The sequence below is a fragment of the Archocentrus centrarchus genome, unplaced genomic scaffold, assembly GCF_007364275.1.
Source record: "Archocentrus centrarchus isolate MPI-CPG fArcCen1 unplaced genomic scaffold, fArcCen1 scaffold_41_ctg1, whole genome shotgun sequence".
In the NCBI taxonomy this organism is placed as follows: Eukaryota; Metazoa; Chordata; class Actinopteri; order Cichliformes; family Cichlidae; genus Archocentrus; species Archocentrus centrarchus.
In genome coordinates, this window is record NW_022060267.1 from 2,040,773 (window position 1) to 2,046,982 (window position 6,210).

Sequence of the window (6,210 nt, forward strand, 5' to 3'; positions counted from 1 at the left end):
ATCCTGCCCTTACTGTCCACTATAAACTTTGAATAACATGGAATTATCATTTCATTTGCTTTCAGAAAACTTTCTAGAAGATGAAACATCATGTACAGATCCAATATCTGACTAAAACTCTAAAATGAATGATAACGTTACCTGTAAGCTTTAAATTAGTAGTTTATCAAAGGACACTTGCTGAGCAGTCTTTACCTTAGAGAGAGTCTCATCTTCCTCTCATGTCCTCTCTTTGTTCCACCGTTCTCCAGCTCACAGAGTCAAAGTGGGACGTGTTTGAAGGCTGCAGGAGAAAGTCTGTATGAAATGAGCGTATGAAAAATGAACAGACACAGTTGTGTCACCCGCTTCGAATGTTATCAGTCCATTAAATGAACGTTATTAGCAGTTTTTAGGCCCATAGTTAAGGGCCAGTAGGTGCCGTCTCCACCTCCTAGCTGGTGGAAAAGGTTGTTATCATCGTTCTAATCAAGGATTACTGACAGACGCATGAAGGACTACAGAATCCATGCTCGCTGACTTCCAGCGGAAGTAGCAGTGCTTACAGGTAAGAGTTACCAGTTAAGTAAAATGAATATTTTCAGCCACAAATAAATTCCCGATTAGCTTCAGTGCATTTATATTCAATATCTGCGAATTCAGTGCTTCATTAAGCTGCATCATACTGAGCCAGGGTTATGGACAATGTAAAATAAAATGATATTTGTCTGTACAGAATCTGGCTACCTTTAATCCTCCGTGGCAAACCCGAGGATGCAGCTTTATTCGACCTGCTGGCACCTGAGAGTGAGCTGAAACTTCCAGTAATATTCCCATCATGGAGAGGCTGTCAGACTCTGGGAATCCTGATTCACTGTCCTCAGCTTTAAACAAACCCAGAGTTCTTCTCTGTCTGTGTGTCTGTGCTAAATTGGACCTTTCCCACTTCCCTTTGTTGTGTCTCAACAACAAACGCCAGTATTTTCATGATTAGAGGAATTTGTTAGTTCTACACGCCAATATTTGTTTATTCAGGTGTGGGAACAGTGGTTCAGAGGGTGCACTTCAGGACTGTTAAATGAAGTTGGTGAGATGTACTGGACTCATCCCTGTGCAACGATATCTACAGATTACTGGACTGACCACATCAACCTTTTGTGAGGTCTGTCTAAAGAAGACTAACAACAATTCAGTGCAGCATCCTGAGAAGATGGATGTGAGGACAGAAGCACACAAACATGTAGTTGTAGTGAGCTGCCAGTAATTTTGGATTTGTTCCTCTAACTCATGTCTGTCTCTCTATCAGCCCTGTGACACATTGGTGACCTGTCCAGGGTGAACCTGCCTGTGCCTGCTGGGATAGGCTCCAGCCCTCCACCCACACCCTGACAATCACATGTGGACAGACTAACTTCTTTTTTAGATTGTTCTAGAAAGTCTGTTGCAATGTGTTAAGCAATGTATTCATATTTAATTTTAAAAAAGAATCAATGATTTTCTATAAATTTGTGATGCGTTTTTGATTACTGATTCCAAGATGGCGTAGTGGTCTTTAGAGAAATCCTGTTTGGATTTTTAAATGTTATTTCTGTTTTCTGTTGCTAGCGCAGCTCTGCAGTCACTATCCAGGTGGGTCAGTGGGAGCAGAAGCCCTCTGCTGATGTACAGGCTCTGATCAGCAACATCCAGCAAGACCCACACAGCCTCTTCCTGCTGGAGCTTTTTGCTTGCCTGTGACTGGAGAGTCAGATTTCTATTCGGGGGTTGCAGCTTTCCTGTGCTGGAGAAACCACTTCACACCTGCAGAAGTCAGTCAGTTTGCAGAGGTCATTAAAACCCTCCCACCCTGGCTTTCATGTGGTGGATCTTATTAAACAAAACAGCAATATTTCAGTGGCTGCTGCTTATACCACAGGTTTACACTCTACAGATCTCTGATGGGCTCCTTCAACAAAGATGTTTAGTAGATGTTTGTCTCCAGTTTGATGCTCAGCATCTCCAAAGTTTGTTTCTTGTTTATTATACATTCATACAAAGTAATGTGATATCTAGTAATAGTATAACTGTGTCAACCTGGTGCTCTTCATTTATGAAGAATTAATATTGGAGTATGAATGTTGGACCCTGTGTATCTGTGTTCTCTGGGCTTTTCTGACCTTGGTCGTTTTGCAGGGTCAGACAACAAACCTCGTATTACTGTACATGTTTCTTTCTCAGGTGGACCGTGATATGATGGTGACCCGGGCTGCCACCTTTCCTCTTGTGAGGAAGCAAAGCTCAGAAAGAAGGAATCCCTGCAGTCCTGTCCTTTTAGCTCCAAGCCTGCTCAGGTTAGTCATAGTTGTAGAACAATAACGAGTGCAATAACAGAGGTATAAAATTTGTGATTGGACGGATGGAAAAGAGAGAAATGTCTTCTATAATTATCACTATTTTAATCTTCGGTAACTTCGACATGCTGAGGTCACAAAAACAGGAGAAAAGAACTGCCTGGATGTTTGTCACCGTTTGCCAAGAAGAGCACAATAAAGTAATGACAAATGTGACTTTGGCCACAGTTCTACAATAATAATTGACACAATAATAACCGTAATTGATTGTTCCCATATAAAAAATACTTGGAATGGCATAAAAGTCTGCAAAAGGTTTTATCCTTGTAACATCTGTAGCATCACCCTTACATAAGTCATGAATATGGGTAATTAGGTTCATAGCTTAGTGAGAGTATTACTATTTGAAGAAGAAGAAGAGTTGAAGAAGAGTTTTTACCCACAAGCCATCCGTCTGCTCAACTCTGAGCCCTAACTGGACCATTATTGCACAGTGTAAATATTATAATTTAAAAAGTGTGTATAGTGTATAGTATATAGAGTATAGTGTATAGTGTGAATTACCTTTTTTATTTTTATTCTTCTTATTTATATGTGTGTGTATATAAGGTTGCAGGTACAAAATACATTTCACTGTGCATTGTACTGTGTATAACTGTGCATGTGACAAATAAACACTATCTTATCTTATCTATTTTTAATATTCAAAGTATCATAAGCTTGCTATGGTTGAGATGATTCTTTTATATTATGAGTTACTGCTTGAGCAATCTGCAGAAAAACATCTACAGGAAAAAGGGAAAACCGAGCATCAGGAGTCGGACAAACACAGTTGATGCTGGTAGCTCTGGGTACAGACACACGATGAGTGAAAAGTGGGAGGTGGAGAAAAAAGCTCAGTGATTCATGGGACGTTCCCAACACCCTAGGCCTATAGTAGTGTCACTAGGGGAGATGGGGGGTGGTTCAGGGTCACCTGATCCAGCCCTAACTATAAGCTTTATCATAAAGGAAAGTTTTAAGCCTAATCTTAAAAATAGAGAGGGTGTGTGTCTCCTGAATCCAAGCTGGGAGCTGGTTCCACAGAAGAGGGGCCTGAAAGAAACTGTATTCATTCAGAATCAGGAGCTGCTACACCACCCAACATCTCACTGTCCATGATTATGAAATGCTGCCACCTGTCCTCTGATCTCCTGTCCGTTTGTTCTGCTGTTGAAATGAAGATCTAAAGTTATCTAAACTTGAGCTCTAATGTTTAGTAATATAATATTCTTCACTTCTGCATGTGATTTTCTCCAACTAGCTTTAATCACAGAGGAAGCAGCAGAGCAGCAGACAGTTTGAGAGGTTTGGGCTCACAGATGGTGACAGCATGGACAGACTGTGGTCCTTCCCCTGAAGAACTGCAGGAGTCACAGAGGAGATGACTCCATCTCACTGTCTGGACTTGCTGACTGATGTTCTTCTGCACTGCAGGTGTAGCACAGCACTTACAGGCTGCTAACATCTGAATCTTTGAATATTGGTGCTGTGTTTTTATAATAAATAGGCTGAGTTTGGGACTTTTATACACACAACGAAACCCAGCAACCAAGCGATACCTGTTACTGTTGTCTAATAAGTGTGTAACTCTTTAATCTTACCTGCTGCCCGTCTTAGAAGGAGTGTTCATATAAACATGGAGGAAAAAGATGGAAGAATCTGAGCTGAACTTCCTGTTTCCTGCTACAGATGCTGAGTATGACCTCAGAGGTCAGCTGGTCTGCAGAGTTACAAGTGAATGAAGGCAGAGGTCAGTCTGCCTGCAGCTTCAAAGAAAACATGCAGGTGAAGGTATGTGGATCAGTCGATAACCCTGTCGCTACTTTCAAATGAGAGCCTGTTAGAGAGAGACAGTCTGAGCCACTTTAGCCTCACAAGAAGGACAAAAATGAAGATCCAGCTTTGACCATAATACAAACTAATCACTGCTGTGTGTTTTCAGACTCAGATGGGCAGGATCTCAGCATCAGACTGTCCAAACAGGCTCCAGCTTCAACAGCAGACTGAGACAGACAACAAAAGAAAACAGCAGCTTCAGTGGGCTCCACAGGTCAGCGTGTTCCTGCACCAATCAGCATCTGTTCTCTGTCAGTCTGTGTGCTTTAATAAATGTAGTATTGTAACCTAATCATAGTAACCATGCAGCAGTCACTCAAAACTTCTACTTTCTAACTGCCTGGCTGCTGCCTGCCACTCATTTTAGTAACCACGTGGTAACAGGCCTGAACCTCTGCTTCCTTTATTCCCCTCAAGGTCAAAGGTGACGTTTTAAAGAGTCTTCAGAGAGAAGGGACTGATGTCATGTATCGATCACGATTATGAAGATGACAGCGAGAGCAGCTACGACTGTAAAAGTCTGACCACGACTGTTTTGCACTTGTTTTACAAACAAAATTCAACAAACTGAGTTTAACTGAAAAAACTGCATTTTTACAGGCCACACTCACGGCACATAAGAAAAGAATCATTTAATCACTGATGACTCAGTGACTTTATAAAAGCTTTAAGCAGAGCCAGCTTTGAATATTAACACTTACCATATTGTACCTGTACAGCGTGTTTATGTACATGTATGATGCATGAGATGTTTTTCATGTTGAGGTCATTTCCTGATTTATTTTGTAATCTTTCTTGGTTTTCTCTTCTTTGGAGCTGATTGTGAGTCAGTGTGTAACCTCACCTGCTTCCCTTTGTTCCACATGACTTTAAGTTTTTTGATTTCTGTTTATTTAAATTTCTGTTTCATTTTGATCTGTGTTGTGTGACCCTTGCAGACTGTTTTGTGGACTGCTTGCCTCGCTGTGTGTACCCACTGCCTGTTTTTGACTAAAGATTTGGATTTTTGACTTTTAGCCCATCTCTGAGTGTTCTTTGAGCCCTCTTCCTCTGAGTGAGGCACATACACATGTTTGAATTCAGTAACTCAGCTTTCCCACTGTTTTCAGCTGTGGTCAGCAGCAGTGACTCACAGCACGTTTGAGAAAGGAAATTCACTTTTATAAAGTGAGTATAGTTGGGATAGAAACAGTGTCAATATTAACAACTATTTAAAGTAAATTAATAAATGTTCATTCATGTCTCTGAAATAAGTACAGCTGTTCACGTTTGTCATTACAATTTTATTTATTTATTTGGATTGTGAACTTCAAATTGTGTATCTAATCAGAGTTTAAAATGTATCATGATAATTAAAGCTTAGCAACCTTCAGTCCAATCAAACAGTGGATCCAGGCTGAGTCTGGATGACAGCTGTAATCTCTGCAGAGTCACAAACAGATACAAACTTCCAAATCACACACAAGCAGCCCAGTCTCATCATTAGGAAACTAAAATGTCTCTACACTACACAGCAGTGTGAGCATTAAAAAAATAACAAATGAAAAGATAACATCCACATAAAGATGATTTAAAAGTAAAATTAATAGGCACTTTTTAATATTTTAAAGGCTCTCTGTCAGAGAAAAGACAGAGCCATGACACTCAAGAGCTAGAAACAGAAATATGGAAAATATGAGAGACACGTGTAACAGCAAAGATTTTGTCCACTGGAAAATAAATCAACTTTTTAAAACAAAAGCTTGGGGTGCAGCTGTCATCAAAATAGAATGCACCATTTTGTTTAATAACACATCTTAGCATGCAGTAACACAGCACAGCTCCTAACAACAATCCATAATCAAAGATTTTGTTCAATGTTTTGATTGTGGCAGTGAAAACACATGTTGCAGTGTGTGACTGGCAGCCTGTGCACTGAGACCATGAAGCCCACTTCTCTGAAGCAGCTTCTTCTTCTTGGCATCATAACAGAGGAGGGAGAAACAGCACAAAGAGATGCTTTGATCTACCAAAAGGAGAAAGA

At 40.4% G+C, this 6,210-nt stretch overlaps 1 long non-coding RNA gene across 1 annotated transcript; it reads left to right on the top strand.

Annotated features, from left to right (window-relative positions):
- Positions 1 to 1,237: 1,237 nt before the first annotated feature.
- On the top strand, positions 1,238 to 5,314 carry LOC115776986 (uncharacterized). Its single transcript, XR_004019547.1, has 5 exons — positions 1,238 to 2,309; positions 3,613 to 3,785; positions 4,041 to 4,142; positions 4,294 to 4,401; positions 4,605 to 5,314. It is a non-coding gene; the product is annotated as an uncharacterized LOC115776986 (long non-coding RNA).
- Positions 5,315 to 6,210: the final 896 nt, after the last annotated feature.